Source organism: Zea mays, chromosome 1 (assembly GCF_902167145.1).
Source record: "Zea mays cultivar B73 chromosome 1, Zm-B73-REFERENCE-NAM-5.0, whole genome shotgun sequence".
Lineage (NCBI taxonomy): Eukaryota > Viridiplantae > Streptophyta > Magnoliopsida > Poales > Poaceae > Zea > Zea mays.
In genome coordinates, this window is record NC_050096.1 from 208,929,517 (window position 1) to 208,949,518 (window position 20,002).

Genomic DNA, 20,002 nt, shown 5'->3' on the forward strand with positions numbered 1-20,002 from the left:
TGCTCGCTTCCCACTACGACGTGGACTTGGAGCGGGTCAGCGAGGGGTACTGTCTACCCGACGAAGACGAGGCTGCCTTAGCCGAGGTCCAGAGGCTTGACGCGACCGCCGAGGGCCCGAGCGCGGTGCTGGCCTCCTCCTTCGAGGTGGAGATCCTTCCGCCCGCGTCGTCGTCTGAGGCTGGGCTAGACCTCGTCGAAGGCGAAAACGGCGTCGAGGGCGCAGCTGCTTCCCCTGCCGATGCCTGATCCTGCTGGAGCAGTTTATTTGTAGCATGTGTGTGTTCTTTGTGGCCACCGAGGCCTAAACACTTTCATCGTCGTATCATAAAGCTGTGTTTTCTTTCCTCTTGTTTCGTGCACCATGACTTGTTCGTTGGTAGCAGAACCACTTGTCCGAGCGAGAGTTACTTTTCGTGGAAGGTGACGAGTGGGGTATCCGTATCCCGGAGGCGTAGGAGTCCCTCGGCTCGGTCGGCCTTGCCGCTTACGTGTACTCTCGTCGTTTTTAGGATCCCGCTATCGATACAGAAGTCGAAAGCACGAAAGGTCGTTTTGGTAAAAAAAAATTCCGAGGAAAATTTTGACGCAGAGGGGTTCCCCCCTTCTAGCCCCCGAGGGAGGGTCGGGCTTTGCTGAGGCAAGGCCGACCCTTCCTTGACGGTTAGACTTCATGTATGTAAAGAAAACGAGGTACATGAACGAATTAAAACATCTTAAGGGTAGAAGCGACGTAGATGTTGGATGTTCCAAGCGTTGCTGTAGACCTCGCCTTGGTCGTTGGCCAGCTTGTATGTTCCGGGCTTCAAAATCTTAGCGATGATGAAGGGCCCTTCCTAGGGAGGAGTGAGCTTGTGGCGCCCTCGGGCGTCCTGTCGTAGATGAAGCACCAAGTCTCCCACTTGGAAGCCCCGGGGCCGAACGCTTCGGGCGTGGTAGCGTCGCAGAGACTGCTAGTACCATGCCGAATGTAGTAAGGCAACGTCTCGAGCCTCTTCGAGCTGGTCCAGCGAGTCCTCTCGGCTGGTCTGGTTGCTTAGGTCGTCGTACGCCCTGGTCCTCGGGGAGCCGTATTCGAAGTCCGTGGGGAGGACGGCCTCAGCCCCATAGACTAGAAAAAACGGCGAGAAACCCGTGACACGGCTCGGCGTCGTCCTCAGACTCCAGACCACCGAGGGTAGCTCTTTCATCCATCGGTTGCCGAACTTGTTGAGGTCATTGTAGATCCTCGGTTTGAGTCCCTGCAAGATCATACCGTTGGCACGCTCCACCTGCCCATTCGTCATGGGGTGAGCTACGGCGGCCCAGTCCACACGGATGTGGTGGTCGTCGCAGAAGTCCAGGAACTTTTTTCTGGTGAACTGCGTGCCATTGTCGGTGATGATGGAGTTTGGGACCCTGAATCGATGGATGATGTCGGTGAAGAACGCCACCGCCTGCTCGGACCTAATGCTGGTCAAGGGTCGGACCTCGATCCACTTGGAGAATTTGTCGATGACGACCAGTAGGTGCGAGAAGCCCTCGGGTGCCTTCTGCAGGGACCAACGAGGTCTAGACCCCCACACAGCAAATGGCTAGGTGATGGGTATCGTCTGCAGGGCCTGAGCGGGCAGGCGTGTTTGCCTCGCGTAGAATTGACACCCCCGGCATGATCGTACAATCCTAGTGGCGTCGGCCACCGCGGTTGGCCAGTAGAAACCTTGTCGGAAGGCATTCCCCACGAGGGCTCGAGGTGCTGCATGGTGGCCGCAAGCCCCCGAGTGTATTTCTTGCAATAGCTCTTGTCCCTGGGCAATGGATATGCATCGTTGGAGGATGCCCGAGTGAAAGGGAAATAGGCTTACACCTTTTCCTAAATAGATTTTGGTGGTTGAATTGCCCAACACAAATAATTGGACTAACTAGTTTGCTCTAGTCTATAAGTTTTATAGGTGCCAAAAGTTCACAATAGACCAATAAAAAGACCAAGAAAGGGTTCAAACAAAGAGAGCCAAAGACAACCCAAAGGCACCCTGGTCTGGCGCACCGGACTGTCCGGTGTGCCACCGGACAGTGTCCGGTGCACCAGGGAACTCGAAGCTAAACTCGTCACCTTCGGGAAAATCAGAGGGTGCTCCGCTATAATTCACTGGACCGTCCAGTGACGCACTGGACAGTGTCCGGTGGCGCACCGGACTGTCCGGTGTGCCAGCGGAGCAACGACTACTTCAAGCGCAACGGTCGACTGCAACACATTTAATGCGCGCCTGCACACGCAGAGGTCAGAGCACGTGCAGTTGGCGCACCGGACAGTCTACAGGAGATGTCTGGTGCACCATCGGACAGCCCAGAGGCCCCACGCCCCCACCAGTCAGAGCTCCAACGGTCGAGCCCTAACGGTCGGGTGACGTGGCTGGCGCACCGGACAGTGTCTGGTGGCGCACCGGACTGTCCGGTGCGCCCGTCGACAGCAGCCTCCACCAAACGGCTAGTTTGGTGGTTGGGGCTATAAATACCCCAACCACCCCACATTCAATGGCATCCAAGTTTCTACACTTCTACACCTTACAAGAGCTATAGCATTCAATACAAGACACACCAAAGAGATCAAATCCTCTCCCAACTCCACACAAAGCTTTAGTGATTAGAGAGAGAGATTTGTTGTGTTCATTTGAGCTCTTGCGCTTGGATTGCTTCTTTTCTTTCTCATTCTTCTTGTGATCATACTCAATTGTAACCAAGGCAAGAGACACCAATTGTGTGGTGGTCCTTGCGGGGACTTTGTGTCCCGTGTAATTGAGAAGAGAAGCTCACTCGGTCTAAGTGACCGTTTGAGAGAGGGAAAGGGTTGAAAGAGACCCGGTCTTTGTGACCACCTCAATGGGGAGTAGGTTTGCAAGAACCGAACCTCGGTAAAACAAATCTGTGTGTCTCACTCCTTATTTGCTTGCGATTTGTTTTTCACCCTCTCTCTCGGACTCGATTATATTTTCTAACGCTAACCCGGCTTGTAGTTGTGATTAACTTTGTAAATTTCAGTTTCGTCCTATTCACCCCCCCTATAGGCGACTTTCAATTGGTATCAGAGCCCGATGCTTCATTAGAGCCTAACCGCTCGAAGTGATGTCGGGAGATCATGCCAAGAAGGAGATGGTGACCGGCGATAAGCCCACTACAAGCCACGGGAAGACTTCATCGGAAGAGTCCCACAACAAAGGGAAGGGGAAGGAAAAGAAATCCCCTTCACACAAGTCGCGTTGGAGTGGTGACAAAAAGAAGAAGATGAGGAAGGTGGTCTACTATGAGACCGACTCTTCATCACCATCGACCTCCGGCTCTGACGCGCCATCCGTAACTTCTAAGTGTCATGAGCGCAAGAAGTTTAGTAAGATCCCCCTACGCTATCCTCGCATTCCTAAACAAACGCCTTTACCTTCCGTCCCATTAGGCAAACCACCAACGTTTGATGGTGAAGATTATGCTAGGTGGAGTGATATGATGCGATATCACCTAACCTCACTCCACAAAAGTATATGGGATGTTGTTGAGTTTGGTGTACAGGTACCATCCGTAGGGGATGAAGATTATGATGAGGACGAAGTGGCCCAAATCATGCACTTCAACTCACAAGCCACCACTATACTCCTCACCTCTCTAAGTCAAGAGGAGTATAACAAGGTGCAAGGATTGAAGAGCGCCAAGGAGATTTGGGACGTACTCAAGACCGCGCACGAAGGAGACGAGGTGACCAAAATCACCAAATGGGAGACGGTCGAGGGGGAGCTCGGTCGCTTTCGACTTCCCCAAGGGGAAGAGCCACAAGAAATGTACAACCGGCTCTAGACTTTGGTGAACCAAGTGCGCAACCTCAGGAGTAAGAAATGGGATGACCATGAGATGGTTAAGGTTATTCTAAGATCCCTTGTTTTCCTTAACCCTACTCAAGTTCAATTAATTTGTGGTAATCCTAGATATACACAAATGACCCCCGAGGAAGTAATAGGTAATTTTGTGAGCTTTGAGTTGATGATCAAAGGCTCAAAGAAGATCATCGAGCTAGATGGCCCCTCCGCGCCCGAAGCACAACCGGTTGCATTCAAGGCGACGGAGGAGAAGAAGGAAGAGTCTACATCAAGGAGACAACCAATCGACGCCTCTAAGCTCAACAATGAGGAGATGGCGCTCATCATCAAGAGCTTCCGCCAAATCCTCAAGCAAAGGAGGGGGAAGGATTACAAGTCCCGCTCCAAGAAGGTTTGCTACAAGTGTGGTAAGCCCGGTCACTTTATTGCCAAATGTCCTATTTCTAGTGACAGTGACAGGGGCGACGATAAGAAGGGGAGAAGAAAGGAAAAGAAGAGGTACCACAAGAAGAAGGGCGGCGATGCCCATGTGTGCCGCGAGTGGGACTCCAACGAGAGCTCCACCGACTCCTCCGATGAGGACGCCGCCAACATCGCCGTCACCAAGGGACTCCTCTTCCCCAACGTCGGCCACAAGTGCCTCATGGCAAAGGACGACAAAAGGAAGAAGGTAAAATCTAAATCCTCCACCAAATATGAATCCCCTAGTGATGATAATGCTAGTGATGAGGAGGATAATTTACGTACTCTTTTTGCCAACCTCAACATGCAACAAAAAGAAGAACTAAATGAACTAATTAGTGCCATCCATGAGAAGGATGAACTCTTGGACACCCAAGAGGACTTCCTAATCAAGGAAAACAAAAACCATGTTAAGGTTAAAAATGCTTATGCTCTAGAAGTTGAAAAATGTGAGAAATTAACTAGTGAGCTAAGCACATGCCATGATTTAATTGCCAACCTTAGAAATGAAAATGCTAGTTTAAATGCTAAGGTTGATTCAAATGTTTGCAATGCTTCAATTTCCAATCTTAGAGATGATAATGCTAATTTGCTTGCTAAGATTGAAAAATTGAATGATTCTCTTGCTAGCCTTAGAAATGAAAATGAAAAATTGATTGCTAAGGCCAAAGATTTTGATGTTTACAATGATACTATCTCTAACCTTAGAAGTGAAAATGAGATATTGCATGCTAAGGTTGTAGAATTAAAATCTTGCGAACCCTCTACATCTACCATTGAGCATGTTACTATTTGCACTAGATGTAGAGATATTAACATTGATGCTATTCATGATCACATGACCTTAATTAAACAACAAAATGATGATATAGCAAAATTAGATGCTAAAATTGCCGAGCATGACTTAGAAAACGAAAAATTTAAATTTGCTAGAAGCATGCTCTATAGTGGGAGACGCCCTGGCATCAAGGATGGCATTGGCTTCCAAAAGGGGGACAATGTCAAACTTAATGCCCCTCCTAAAAGATTGTCTAATTTTGTTAAGGGCAAGGCTCCCATGCCTCAGGATAACGAGGGTTACATTTTATACCCTGCCGGTTATCCTGAGAGCAAAATTAGGAGAATTCACTCTAGGAAGTCTCACTCTGGCCCTAATCATGCTTTTATGTATAAGGGTGAGACATCTAGCTCTAGGCAATCAACCCGTGCTAAATTGCCTAATAGGAAAACTCCTAGTGCATCAAATGATCATGACGTTTCATTTAAAACTTTTGATGCATCTTATGTTTTGACTAACAAATCCGACAAAGTAGTTGCCAAGTATGCTGGGGGCAAACACAAGGGAGCAAAGACTTGTGTTTGGGTACCCAAAGTTCTTGTCTCTAATGTCAAAGGACCCAAAACTGTTTGGGTACCTAAAATCAAGAACTAAACTTGTTTTGTAGGTTTATGCATCCGGGGGCTCAAGTTGGATCATCGATAGCGGGTGCACAAACCACATGACAGGGGAGAAGAAAATGTTCTCCTCTTATGAGAAAAACCAACCCCAACGAGCTATCACATTCGGGGATAGAAACCAAGGTTTGGTCAAAGGTTTGGGTAAAATAGCTATATCTCCTGACCATTCCATTTCCAATGTTTTTCTTGTTGATTCATTAGATTACAATTTGCTTTCCGTATCTCAATTATGCAAAATGGGCTACAACTGTCTATTTACTGATGTAGGTGTCGCTGTCTTTAGAAGAAGTGATGATTCAATAGCATTTAAGGGAGTGTTGGAGGGCCAGCTATACTTAGTTGATTTCAATAGAGCTGAACTCGACACTTGCTTAATTGCTAAGACTAACATGGGCTGGCTCTGGCATCGCCAACTAGCACATGTTGGGATGAAGAATCTTCACAAGCTTCTAAAGGGAGAACACATTTTAGGACTAACCAATGTTCATTTTGAGAAAGACAGGATTTGTAGCGCATGCCAAGCCGGGAAGCAAGTTGGTGTTCATCATCCACATAAGAACATCTTGACGACTGACAGGCCACTCGAGCTCCTCCACATGGACCTATTCGGCCCGATCGCTTACATAAGCATCGGCGGGAGTAAGTACTGTCTAGTTATTGTGGATGACTATTCTTGCTTCACTTGGGTGTTCTTTTTGCAGGAAAAATCTCAAACCCAAGAGACTTTAAAGGGATTCTTGAGATGGGCTCAAAATGAGTTCGGCTTAAGGATCAAGAAAATTAGAAGCGATAATGGAACGGAGTTCAAGAATTCTCAAATTGAAGGCTTCCTTGAGGAGGAGGGCATCAAGCATGAGTTTTCTTCTCCCTACACGCCACAACAAAATGGTGTAGTGGAGAGGAAGAATAGAACTTTATTGGACATGGCGAGGACCTTGCTTGATGAATACAAGACATCGGATCGGTTTTGGGCCGAGGCGATCAACACCGCTTGCTACGCCATCAACCGGTTGTATCTACACCGAATCCTCAAGAAGACATCTTACGAACTCCTTACCGGTAAAAAGCCAAATGTTTCATATTTTAGAGTCTTTGGTAGCAAATGTTTTATACTTGTTAAAAGAGGTAGAAAATCTAAATTTGCTCCTAAGGCTGTAGAAGGCTTTTTTACTAGGATATGATTCAAACACAAGGGCATATAGAGTCTTTAACAAGTCCACTAGACTAGTTGAAGTTTCTTGTGACATTGTGTTTGATGAGACTAACGGCTCTCAAGTAGAGCAAGTTGATCTTGATGAATTAGATGATGAAGAGGCTCCATGCGTCGCGCTAAGGAACATGTCCATTGGGGATGTGTGTCCTAAGGAATCCGAAGAGCCCATTCAAGCACAAGATCAACCATCCTCCTCCATGCAAGCATCTCCACCAACCCAAGATGAGGATGAGGCTCATGATGATGAAGAGGAAGATCAAGAAGATGAGCCACCTCAAGAAGACGACAATGATCAAGGGGGAGATGCAAATGATCAAGACAAGGAGGATGAGCAAGTTGCAAAGCCGCCACACCCAAGAGTCCACCAAGCAATTCAACGAGATCACCCCGTGAACACCATCCTCAGCGACATTCATAAGGGGGTAACCACTAGATCTCGTGTTGCACATTTTTGTGAGCATTACTCTTTTGTTTCCTCTATTGAGCCACACAGGGTAGAGGAAGCACTTCAAGATTCGGATTGGGTGATGGCGATGCAAGAGGAGCTCAACAACTTCACGAGGAATGAGGTATGGCATTTAGTTCCACGTCCTAACCAAAATGTTGTAGGAACCAAGTGGGTCTTCCGCAACAAACAAGATGAGCATGGTGTGGTGACAAGGAACAAAGCCTGACTTGTGGCCAAGGGATATTCACAAGTCGAAGGTTTGGATTTCGGTGTAACCTATGCACCCGTAGCTAGGCTTGAGTCAATTCGTATATTATTATCCTATGCTACTTACCATGGCTTCAAGCTTTATCAAATAGACGTGAAGAGTGCCTTCCTCAACGGACCAATCAAGGAGGAGGTCTATGTTGAGCAACCTCTCGGCTTTGAAGATAGTGAGTATCCTAACCATGTCTATAGGCTCTCTAAGGCGCTTTATGGGCTCAAGCAAGCCCCAAGAGCATGGTATGAATGCCTAAGAGATTTCCTTATTGCTAATGGCTTCAAAGTCGGCAAGGCCGATCCTACTTTATTTACTAAAACTCTTGCAAATGATTTGTTCGTATGCCAAATTTATGTTGATGATATTATATTTGGGTCTACTAACGAATCTACATGTGAGGAATTTAGTAGGATCATGACACAAAAATTCGAGATGTCAATGATGGGGGAGTTGAAGTACTTCTTAGGATTTCAAGTGAAGCAACTCCAAGAGGGCACCTTCATTAGCCAAACAAAGTACATTCAAGACATTCTAAACAAGTTTGGGATGAAGGACGCCAAGCCCATCAAGACACCCATGGGAACAAATGGGCATCTCGACCTCGACACGGGAGGTAAATCCGTAGATCAAAAGGTATACCGGTCGATGATAGGTTCTTTACTCTATTTATGTGCTTCACGACCGGATATTATGCTTTTCGTATGCATGTGTGCAAGATTCCAAGCCGATCCTAAGGAAGCTCAAATTAGGGCCGTAAAACGAATCTTGAGATATTTAGTTTATACTCCTAAGTTTGGGCTTTGGTACCCTCGGGGATCCACATTTGATTTAATTGGTTATTCGGATGCCGATTGGGCGGAGTGTAAAATTAATAGAAAGAGCATATCGGGGACTTGCCAGTTCTTGGGGAGATCCTCGGTGTCTTGGGCTTCAAAGAAGCAAAATTCTGTGGCTCTTTCAACCGCCGAAGCCTAGTATATTGCCGCAGGTCATTGTTGCGCACAATTGCTTTGGATGAGGAAAACCCTTAGGGACTATGGTTACAAATTAACCAAAGTTCCTCTTCTATGTGATAATGAGAGTGCAATCCGCATGGCGAATAATCCCGTTGAGCATAGCCGCACTAAACACATAGCCATTCGGTATCATTTTCTAAGGGATCACCAACAAAAGGGGGATATCGATATTGCATATGTTAGCACCAAAGAACAATTAGCCGATATCTTTACCAAACCTTTGGATGAACAAACTTTTACCAAACTTAGGCATGAGCTAAATATTCTTGATTCTAGGAATTTTTATTGATGACTTGCATACATAGCTCATATATATACCTTTGATCATCTCTTTCATGTGCTATGACTAATGTGTTCTTTCAAGTCCATTTCATGCTAAGTCATAGATTGAAAGGGAAAAGGAGTCTTCGGCGAAGACAAGGCTTCCACTCCGCTTCATCGACTCATTCATCCTTCGCCGTCGCTCCACCTCTCCAACTTTGGTATAATCTTCACTTCTATACTTCTATCCAAAGGGGGAGAAAGTAGTTAAAAGGGCTTATATTTCACTCAAAGTATCCGTTTTTGGCGATTCATGCCAAAGGGAGAGAAAGTATTAGCCCAAAGCAAAAGGACCGCACCACCACCAAATTCAAAAATATAGGTTATTTGGTATGGAGTCTATTAATTGGTGAAGTTTTACAATTGATATCTTATTGGTGAAGTTTACAATTGATATCTTATTTTGATATAATTTCCAATTGGTAATACCCTCTTCAAAATTAATATCTAAAACCCTCTTGAATACTAAGAGGAGGATTTCATTAAGGGGGAGTTTTGTTTAGTCAAAGGAAAAGCATTTGAAACAGGGGGAGAAAATTTCAAAACTTGAAAATGCTTCTCAAAAATCTTATTCATTTACCTTTGACTATTTGCAAAAGATTTTTGAAAAGAATTTCCAAAACATTTTGCAAAACAAAACATGTGGTGCAAGCGTGGTCCAAAATGTTAATAAGAAGAAAAGACATCCATGCGCATCTAGTAAGTAATATTTATTGGTTTCATTCCAAGCAACCTTTGCACTTACATTATGCAAACTAGTTCAATTCTGCACTTCTATATTTGCTTTGGTTTGTGTTGGCATCAATCACCAAAAAGGGGGAGATTGAAAGGGAAATAGGCTTACACCTTTTCCTAAATAGATTTTGGTGGTTGAATTGCCCAACACAAATAATTGGACTAACTAGTTTGCTTTAGTCTATAAGTTTTACAGGTGCCAAAAGTTCACAATAGACCAATAAAAAGACCAAGAAAGGGTTCAAACAAAGAGAGCCAAAGACAACCCAAAGGCACCCTGGTCTGGCGCACCGGACTGTCCGGTGTGCCACCGGACAATGTCCGGTGTGCCACCGGACAATGTCCGGTGCACCAGGGAACTTGAAGCTAAACTCGTCACCTTCGGGAAAATCAAAGGGCGCTCCGCTATAATTCACCGGACCGTCCGGTGACGCACCGGACAGTGTCCGGTGGCGCACCGGACTGTCCGGTGTGCCAGCGGAGCAACGGCTACTTCAAGCGCAACGGTCGACTGCAACGCATTTAATGCGCGCCTGCGCACGCAGAGGTCAGAGCACGCGTAGTTGGCGCACCGGACAGTCTACAGGATATGTTCCGTGCACCACCGGACAGCCCAGAGGCCCCACCAGTCAGAGCTCCAACGGTCGAACCCTAACGGTCGGGTGACGTGGCTGGCGCACCGGACAGTGTCCGGTGCGCCCGTCGACAGCAGCCTCCACCAAACGGCTAGTTTGGTGGTTGGGGCTATAAATACCCCAACCACCCCACATTCAATGCCATCCAAGTTTCTACACTTCTACACCTTACAAGAGCTATAGCATTCAATACAAGGCACACCAAAGAGATCAAATCCTTTCCCAACTCCACACAAAGCTTTAGTGATTAGAGAGAGAGATATTTGTTGTGTTCATTTGAGCTCTTGCGCTTGGATTGCTTCTTTTCTTTCTCATTCTTCTTGTGATCATACTCAATTGTAACCAAGGCAAGAGACACCAATTGTGTGGTGGTCCTTGCGGGGACTTTGTGTCCCGTGTAATTGAGAAGAGAAGCTCACTCGGTCTAAGTGACCGTTTGAGAGAGGGAAAGGGTTGAAAGAGACCCGGTCTTTATGACCACCTCAACGGGGAGTAGGTTTGCAAGAACCGAACCTCGGTAAAACAAATCCGCGTGTCTCACTTCTTATTTGCTTGCGATTTGTTTTTCACCCTCTCTCTCGGACTCGATTATATTTCTAACGCTAACCCGGCTTGTAGTTGTGATTAACTTTGTAAATTTCAGTTTTGCCCTATTCACCCCCCCTCTAAGCGACTTTCACCGAGGGGCTACGGTGGTAGAGCTCCTTTTCATCACCCAGCAAGACGAACGACTTGGCGCGCCGAGCCAGTCGCCGAGCTTTGGCCTTGTCGAGGGGAAGCTCTCCTTGGAGGATATATTCCAGGTACGGGGTCTGCCAGTTCGGATCTGGCGTGACCCTATTCTGTTCCCCCTCGACGGGCAAGGCCTCATCCTCGATGGCCGAGGGTACCTCGGGCTCGGCCGAGGCCTCCTCGGGCTCGGGCGAGGGTACCTCGGGCTGGGCCGAGGCTTCCTCGGGCTCGGGTGTGTCGTCGATCTTGACGAATGGTTTATGTAGGTCTCTGGAGAAGACGTCCGGGGGAACCGTTTTCCGCCCCGAGGCTATCTTCGCTAGCTCATCCGCAGTCTTGTTGTACCGTCGGGCGATGTGGTTGAGCTCCAGCCCGTAGAACTTGTCTTCCAGGCACCGGACTTCGTCGCAGTAGGCTTCCATCCTCCGGTCGCGATAGTGGGAGTTTTTCATGACTTGGTCGATGACAAGCTGTGAGTCACCATGAGCGTCGAGGCACCGGACCCCTAGCTCGGCGGCGATGCGCAGTCCGTTAACCTGAGCCTCGTACTCGGCCACGTTGTTTGATGTCGGAAAATGGAGGCGTATGACGTAGCGAAGATGCTTTCCGAGGGGTGAAACGAAGAGCAAGCCAGCGCCTGCTCCTATTTTCATGAGTGACCCATCGAAGTACATGGTCCAGAGCTCGGGTTGGATTGGAGTTGTTGGTAACTGGGTGTCAGTCCACTCAGCCAGGAAGTCTGCCAAGACCTAGGATTTTATGGCCTTCCGAGGGGCGAATGATAGCGTTTCGCCCATGAGTTCCACCGCCCACTTTGCTATCCTACCCGAGGCCTCACGGCACTAGATGATCTCCCCCAGGGGGAAGGATGACACCACAGTCACCGGATGAGACTCGAAGTAGTGTCGCAACTTTCGTCGTGTCAGAACCACTGCGTAGAGCAGCTTCTGGATCTGCGGGTAGCGGACTTTAGTCTCGGAAAGCACTTCGCTGATGAAGTAGACTGGCCTCTGGACGAGCAGTGCATGCCCTTCTTCTCGTCTCTCGACTACGACCGCGGCGCTGACCACCTGAGTGGTTGCGGCTACGTAGATCAAGAGGGCTTCTCCTGCAGCGGGGGGCACCAGGATGGGTGTGTTTGTAAGGAGCGCCTTAAGGTTTCTGAGGGCTTCCTTGGCCTCGGGGGTCCAAGTGAAGCGCTCGTCCTTCCTTAAGAGGCGGTACAGAGGCAAGCCTTTCTCGCCAAGGCGTGAGATGAAGCGGCTCAGAGCCGCAAGGCATCCCATGACCCTCTGTACTCCTTTCAAATCTTCGATCGGTCCCATGTTGGTGATGGCCGCGATTTTCTCCGGATTGGCCTCGATGCCCCGCTCGGAGATGATGAATCCAAGGAGCATGCCTCGGGGTACTCCGAAGACACACTTCTCAGGATTGAGTTTCACACCTTTCGCTCTCAGACACTTGAATGTCGTTTCAAGGTCAGAGAGGAGGTCGAAGGCTTTCTTCGTCTTGACAACGATGTCATCGACGTAAGCCTCGACCGTTCTGCCGATGTGTTCTCCGAACACGTGGTTCATGCACCTCTGGTAGGTGGCGCCTGCATTCCTCAAACCAAATGGCATTGTCGTGTAATAGTACATGCCAAAAGGTGTGATGAAAGAAGTCGCGAGCTGGTCGGACTCTTTCATCTTGATTTGGTGATAGCCTGAGTAGGCATCGAGGAATGACAGGGTTTCGCACCCAGCAGTGGAGTCCACAATTTGATCGATGCGAGGTAGAGGGTAGGGAACTTTCGGACATGCTTTGTTTAGACCAGTGTAGTCTACACACATCCTCCATTTCCCATCCTTCTTCCTTATAAGAACAGGGTTAGCTAACCATTCGGGATGGAATACCTCTTTGATGAACCCTGCCGCGAGTAGCTTGTGGATCTCCTTGCCTATGGCCCTACGCTTTTCTTCGTCAAAACGGCACAGGGTTTGCTTCACGGGTCAGGCTCCAACTCTGATGTCCAGTGAGTGCTCGGCGACGTCCCTCGGTATGCCGGGCATGTCCGAGGGACTCCACGCAAAGACTTCGGCGTCTGCGCGGAGAAAGTCGATGAGCACTGCTTTCTATTTGGGGTCGAGCTCGGAGCCGATCCGGACTTTCTTGCTAGCGTCGTTGCTGGGGTCGAGAGAGACGGACTTGACTGCCTCAACTGGTTCGAAGTTGCCGGCGTGCCGCTTCGCGTCGGGCGCCTCCTTGGAGAGGCGTTCCAGGTCGGCGATGAGGGCCTCGGACTCGGCGAGGGCCTCAGCGTACTCCACGCACTCCACGTCGCATTTGTACGCGTGGCGGTACGTGGAGCTGACGGTGATAATCCCATTCGGGCCCGACATCTTGAGCTTGAGGTAGGTGTAGTTGGGGACGGCCATGAACTTGGCGTAGCACAGCCTTCCCAACACCACATGGTAGGTTCCTCAGAACCCGACGACCTCGAAGGTAAGAGCTTCCTTTCGGAAGTTGGAGGGAGTCCCAAAGCAGACGGGCAAGTCGATCCGTCTGAGGGGGAGGATACGCTTTCCAGGCGCGATCCCGTGAAAAGGTGCCGCACCGGCCCGGACCTCGGACCGATCAACCCCCAAGAGTTCCAGGGTCTCGGCGTAGATGATGTTAAGGCTGCTGCCTTCGTCCATGAGGACTTTGGAGAGCCTAACGTTGCTGATGATCAGATCGACGACAAGCGGGTACCTTCCTGGGCTTGGCACGAAGTCGGGGTGGTCGCCTCGGTCGAAGGTGATAGGCTTGTCGGACCAGTCTAGGTAGACTGGCGCTGCCACCTTCACCAAGCAGACCTCCCGGCGCTCCTGCTTGCGGTGCCGAGCCGAGGCGTTCGCCGCCTGCCCACTGTAGATCATGAAGCAGTTGTGGACCTCCGAGAACTCCTCTTCCTTGTCGCCCTCCTTCTTGTTGTTGTCATGGCCCTTGCCATCTTCCGCCGGGGGCCCGGTCTTATGGAAGTAGCGCCGGAGCATGACACATTCTTCGAGGGTGTGCTTGACGGGACCCTAGTGATAGGGGCGTGGCTCTTCGAGCATCTTGTCGAACGCGCCGGCCCCTCCAGGAGGTTTCCGAGGGTTTCTGTGCTCGGCCGCAGCGACGAGATTCGCGTCGGCGGCGTCGCGTTTCACTTGCGACTTGTTCTTGGCCTTCTTCTTCGTGCCCCGCTGGGCGGACGCCTCGGGGGCGTCTTTCTTCGACTCTCCCTGAGGCTGCTTGTCTTTTCGGAAGATGGCTTTGACCGCCTCCTGACCCGAGGCGAACATGGTGGCGACGTCCATCAGTTCGCTCGCACGGGTGGGAGTCTTGCGCCCCAGTTTGCTCACCAGGTCTCGGCAAGTGGTGCCGACAAGGAAAGCCCCGATGACATTCGAGTCGGTAACGTTGGGCAGCTCGGTGCGCTGCTTCGAAAACCGCCAGATGTACTCTCGGAGGGACTCCCCTGGCTGCTGGCGGCAGCTTCGGAGATCCCACGAGTTCCCAGGGCGCACGTACGTGCCTTGGAAGTTTCCCACGAAAGCCTTGACCAGATCTTCCCAGTCGAAGATCTGCGCAGGAGGCAGATGCTCCAGCCAGGCTCGGGCGGCGTCAGAGAGGAAAAGGGGTAGATTACGGATGATGAGGTTGTCATCATCCGCCCCTCCCAACTGGCATGCCGGTCGGTAGTCCGTGAGCCACAGCTCCGGCCTTGTCTCCCTCGAGTACTTGGTGATGGTAGTCGGGGCTCGGAAACGGGCAGGGAACGGCGCTCGTCGTATGGCCCGGCTGAAGACTCGCGGACCGGGTGGTTCGGGCGAGGGGCTGCGATCCTCCTCGCTGTCATAGCGTCCCCCACGCCTGGGATGGTAGCCTCGGCGCACCTTCTCGTCGAGGCAGGTTCGACGGTCGAGATGGTGGTGCTCGTTGCTGAGGCGATCCCGGGTAGCAGGCGCCTCGTCCCGCGTGCGCTCGGGATGGACCGAGGCTTCCCGCATGTGTCGGGAGGACACCGCGTGATGCTCCGAGGGGTTAGCTCGCCTCTGGGAGGCGGAGCTCTCGGCTCGTCGAACTGCGGCGCCTTCCAGGAGATCCTTGAGTTCGCCCTGGATACGCCGTCCCTCGGTGGTGGATGGCTCCGTCATGGCTCGAAGTAGTATCACCGCTGCAGCTAGGTCCTGGCCGGACCCGCTGATGACTGGGGGCAGCGCTGCCCTGGCATTGTCGACGATGCGGAGCTGGACGTCTTGGGCCCGATGACAGGCCCCTCCAGCGAGTGTTCGGCCTGCCCACTCCTGCTCGATACTCTGTCGGAGCTGCACAAGCCGACCTGCTTCCCCGTCGACCCGAGCCTGCATCTCACGGATTTGCTCGAGCTGTATGTCCCGACCCCCCGCAGGGATTGGGACTAGGGCTGGACAAAATACTCGTGGCTCGCTGGCTCGCTCGTTTCATGGTCAGCTCGGCTCGGCTCGGATCGGCTCGTTTGAATTTTGTCACGAGCTGAGCTAACATCCTAGCTCGATTCGTTAACGAGCCAGCTCGGTTCGTTAACGAGCCAGCTCGCGAGCTAAATGAGCTACCATATTCTAGTAAAACGAAACTATATACATATCATTTATAGAATAATTGATGAACATGTTATATATATGTGAGGTGTCTATAGCCTATGAATTAAATTAATGATTAATGAACTATGCCTATGTGTTAATTTGGTCTATGCAAATATAATTATGGGTTAAACTGATGAACATGCATGTGAATTGTGAATTAATGAGTGATGAATTGTGCTAATTTGGTGTTATATTGACATGGTTTGTGAAACTATGAGTATAATTACTATTTTCTATTGTTAAATTAGTTTGAAATTAACTAAAAAATAATTATTATATACATTTTATTTTTTTCTGCTCTGGCTCGCGAGCTAAACGAGCCAGCTCGAGCTCGTAAACGAGCCAAGCCGAGCTGACTCTGTGGCTCGTTACCTTAACGAGCCGAGCCGAGCTGGCTCGTTAGCTTAACGAGCCAGCTCGAACTCGGACGAGCCGAGCCGAGCTGGCTCGTTATCCACCCCTAATTGGGACCACAGCTAGCTCCCATGGGATGTCAACGCAAGATGCGGGCCCAAGGGGATCGTCAACCTCCGACATACCGAGGTGGTTGCCTTCGTTGTGATCTCCCTAATCGACGTGGAAACATTCACGACTTGGGTCGTAACCCTCGTCGTCAAGGCCGTGGCCATCGTCAGAACAACCGGAGAGGCAGTGGTCACATGCGGACATGAAGTCCCGCATGGCACCGGGGTCATTGAGGCCAGAGAATTTCCAACCGAAGTCGGAGCCGTCCTCTTCCTCGGAACCCGCCGGCCCGAAGGTTGAGACGGCTGTCAGTCGGTCCCAGGTCGACCACATATGGTACCCCAGAAGGTTTGGATATGCCTTTACGAAGGCGTTCACCGTAGCGGGGTCGCTAGGTGGATCGAAGCTGAATCGAAAGGGTACGGGATGGAAAACGGACGGTACCTCTTGGTCGATGGACGATGGTGAAGTCGCGTCGGGGGCGGAGCACACCGTCATCTCAGGTACGAGGGTAACGCTCAGCAGATCCTTTGCGAGGGTGCTGGCGTCATCAGTCCGCTTGGGGTTGACACGTTGCGGGGAGGTGACACCCGCCGTCGTCTCAGGCGCAAGGACAATGCCTGACATGTCCCTCGGGGGAGTGCCGGCGTCGTCGACTCGCTCTGGTGCGACAGCCGACAAGGTGCCGCCTCCTGCGTGGCCATGGTTGCCCCGTCTCCGCCTCCTCCAGTGAGGAGGGTGGCGGGGACGACCGGAGTGCTCCTCTTCTGCTGCGGGGAGATGCTGTCGCCGAGCTCGCCGCCGCCGGGCGAGTCGAAGACCGTCGTTGTCGTCGCGCCGCGAGGGGAGGAGTATCATGTCGTAGCTGCCGTCGAGGGACATGAACTCGAGACTCCCGAAGCGAAGCACCGTCCCGGGCTGAAGAGGTTGATGAAGACTCCCCATCTGGAACTCAACGGGAAGGTGTTCGTTAACACGCAGCAGGCCCCTACCTAGCGCGCCAACTGTCGGCGTTTCGGACCCAGGGGGTCCCTGGACCGACGAGTGAGATTGTCGCTGCGTGCCCCTGCCCAGATGGGTTGGCGCGGGATGGAACACGAGAGGTGGGACAAGCCTTGTATTATCCTGCACCAGAGGTGCTGCTCGTAGTAGGGGTTACAAGCACGTCGCGAGAGGGAAAGAGAGAGAGAGAGAGCCTGTTCATTCGCTCCTTCCCCGCGCGAACCCCCCTCCAGGATGGCCCTGGACCTCCCTTTTATAGAAGCAAGGAGAGGATCCAGACATACAATAGGGGGTGTAGCTATGCGCTAACGTGTCCGGCAGAGAAATGCCTAAGCCTTGTGTACATGCCAACGTGGCTGTCGGGGGAGAGCTTGAGCCCTGTACACGTGATAGCGTGGCCGTCGGAGAAGCGCCTGAGCCCTGTAGGAGCACAGCTGGCAGTGCGGCAGGGATCCTGCTGACGTCTCCTTGCTGCCGTAAGGGGCTGAGAGCCACCGGCGTCATGGTTGCACGCGGGGCACCATCATTACCCGTCGCCAGGGTAAGCCAGATGGGACACTAGTCTTGTTCCTTGTAGCCTGAGCTGGCTAGGGATATGGTAATGATGTATCTCCTGTTGGCGCGGTCGGTCCGAGCCCAAGGTCGGGCGAGGCGGAGACTTCTCTTGAGGCCGAGACCGGGGTCGGGCGAGGACGCGATTCCTTCCGAGACCGAGGTCGAGGCCGAGTCTGGGGGTCGGGCGAGGCGGAGACCTCCTCCCGAGGCCAGAGCCTGAGGTCGGGCGAGGCAGAGGTTCCTGTTGCGCCCGAGGCCGAACTCGGTGGTTGATCGTGACTTGTTGTCAGTCTTCGCCTGGGTGGTTGGCACGGCAGTCGGAGCGGGGCGGGCGGCGCTGTTTTCCTGTCATATCGGACAGTAAAAGAGAGGGGCGAAGTGACTGCGGTCACTTCGGCCTAGCTGACTAAGGCGCGTGTGTCAGGATACGGCGTCAGGCGTTCCCTGCATTAAATGCGCCTGCGAAGCGGTCGGTTGGTGAGGCGGTCCGGCCAAGGTTACTTCATAACGAAGCCTACCCGAGTCGGGCTTCAGGAGAGCCGAGGAGGTGCCTGCTGCCTAAGGAGGCCCTCGGGCGGGGCGTGAACTCGTCTGGGACTACTGCTCCAGCCCGAGGCTGGGCTCGGGCGAGGTTGCGTCCCTTGGGTAAACAAAGCCTTGACTTGAACCACGCCCGTCAGTTGGACTGAGGGTGTTTACCAGCCGTGATTAGGAGTGTTGGGGGTACCCCTAATTATGGTACCTGACAAGGAAGTTAATTTGACCAGCATTACAAATGTTGTTTATTTTTATTTTACACCACATTCCACAACATAACAAATATATCAACAGCTATATAGCACAACATATATTCACATAAAACATCTCACACACAATCACATAACAATATTTAAATCCATAGTCTCATCAATTACATCACAAAATTCTCATCCATCAATTACATCACAAAAGTCTCATCCATAGTCATAATAAGACACATCTCACCATCCAGTACTAATAAGAGACAATATCTCATACATAGTCATAATAAAAGTCTCAAGTATCAGAACGCAATAACATGGAAGCTCACGGTCGCCGATCACTATCGGGTTATAGTGACAAGTGATGGTCGATACCTCCAGCCGGGCCGAACACAACTCGAACACAGCTGCTGCCCCCATTCCAGATCCTGCAATTGTTACGACGCATCATGGTCAACTACAGAATATCAAATTACATCTATGCGTTGACATGCTTTGCCTATACACGTTAGTATGTGATAACTGATAAGTAAAACTAACCGATACACATGGTGACAACACCAAATTTGCAGTCTCTGCCCCGACGCTTCATTTCATTTAGAAGAGTGGCCACGCACCGGACACCTGAACATACAAAGAATCACAAGTTTAACCGACTTTGCTCAGAAAAAATATAGCAGGTAAATAGATGTTCCATTACCTATTGCACCCAGAGGGTGTCCAAGGAAAATCGCGCCTCCATTTACATTTACTTTGGAGCGGTCTAGCCCTAACTTGTTGCAGCAATAGACAAACTGAGAGGCAAAGGCCTAAGCATGGATGATTCAGTAATCAGATGTTATGGATAAATAGGTGAGAGAAGAGGGTGTAGATCAAGGCAATCGACACATACCTCATTCAGTTCAAACAAATCAATGTCTCCAATCTCAAGGCCTGCAGACTTCACAGCAGCAAGAATGGCCACAACAGGACCAATGCCCATAATAGCTGGATCCACTCCAACAGCGGCAAAGCTCCTAATAGACGATGCCAAGCACCTTTCTTCGACGACAAAAACAATGTGGACTAATCAAGATAGGGCAGATTGGGCAACCTGAAAACACCAAGAATGGGCAGCCCTTTCTTCAGAGCCATAGATCTTTTCATGAGAACAACAACTCCAGCACCTTCACTCACTTGACTGGAATTGCCTACACAGTTTGATTGGTTTATCAGATAACGATTCAGCAGAGAGAGAGAGAGAGAGAGAGAGAAATCTAGCTGAAAAAGGAGGGTCACCAGAAAAAAGCTTTAGTTGTTAATTCATATAGTCGATGCTTAATGAGGAACTCACGGCGGCCTGATCTTGCTCTTGCCTGGTTACACCATATCGATGGGCAACATTTTCAGAAGTAATTCCCATGGGCAGAAGACAATCATGTGCTTTCTGAAATGCGCTTATCTGCAAGGAGAGAGAAAAATGTGTTACGAAAGTTTCCTTTTTGTG

General features: G+C 50.6%; 1 pseudogene; it reads right to left on the reverse strand.

Annotated features, from left to right (window-relative positions):
* The window catches only part of LOC103645230 (3-ketoacyl-CoA thiolase 1, peroxisomal-like), a 29,719-nt pseudogene that overhangs the window by 802 nt on the left and 8,915 nt on the right, over window positions 1-20,002 (reverse strand).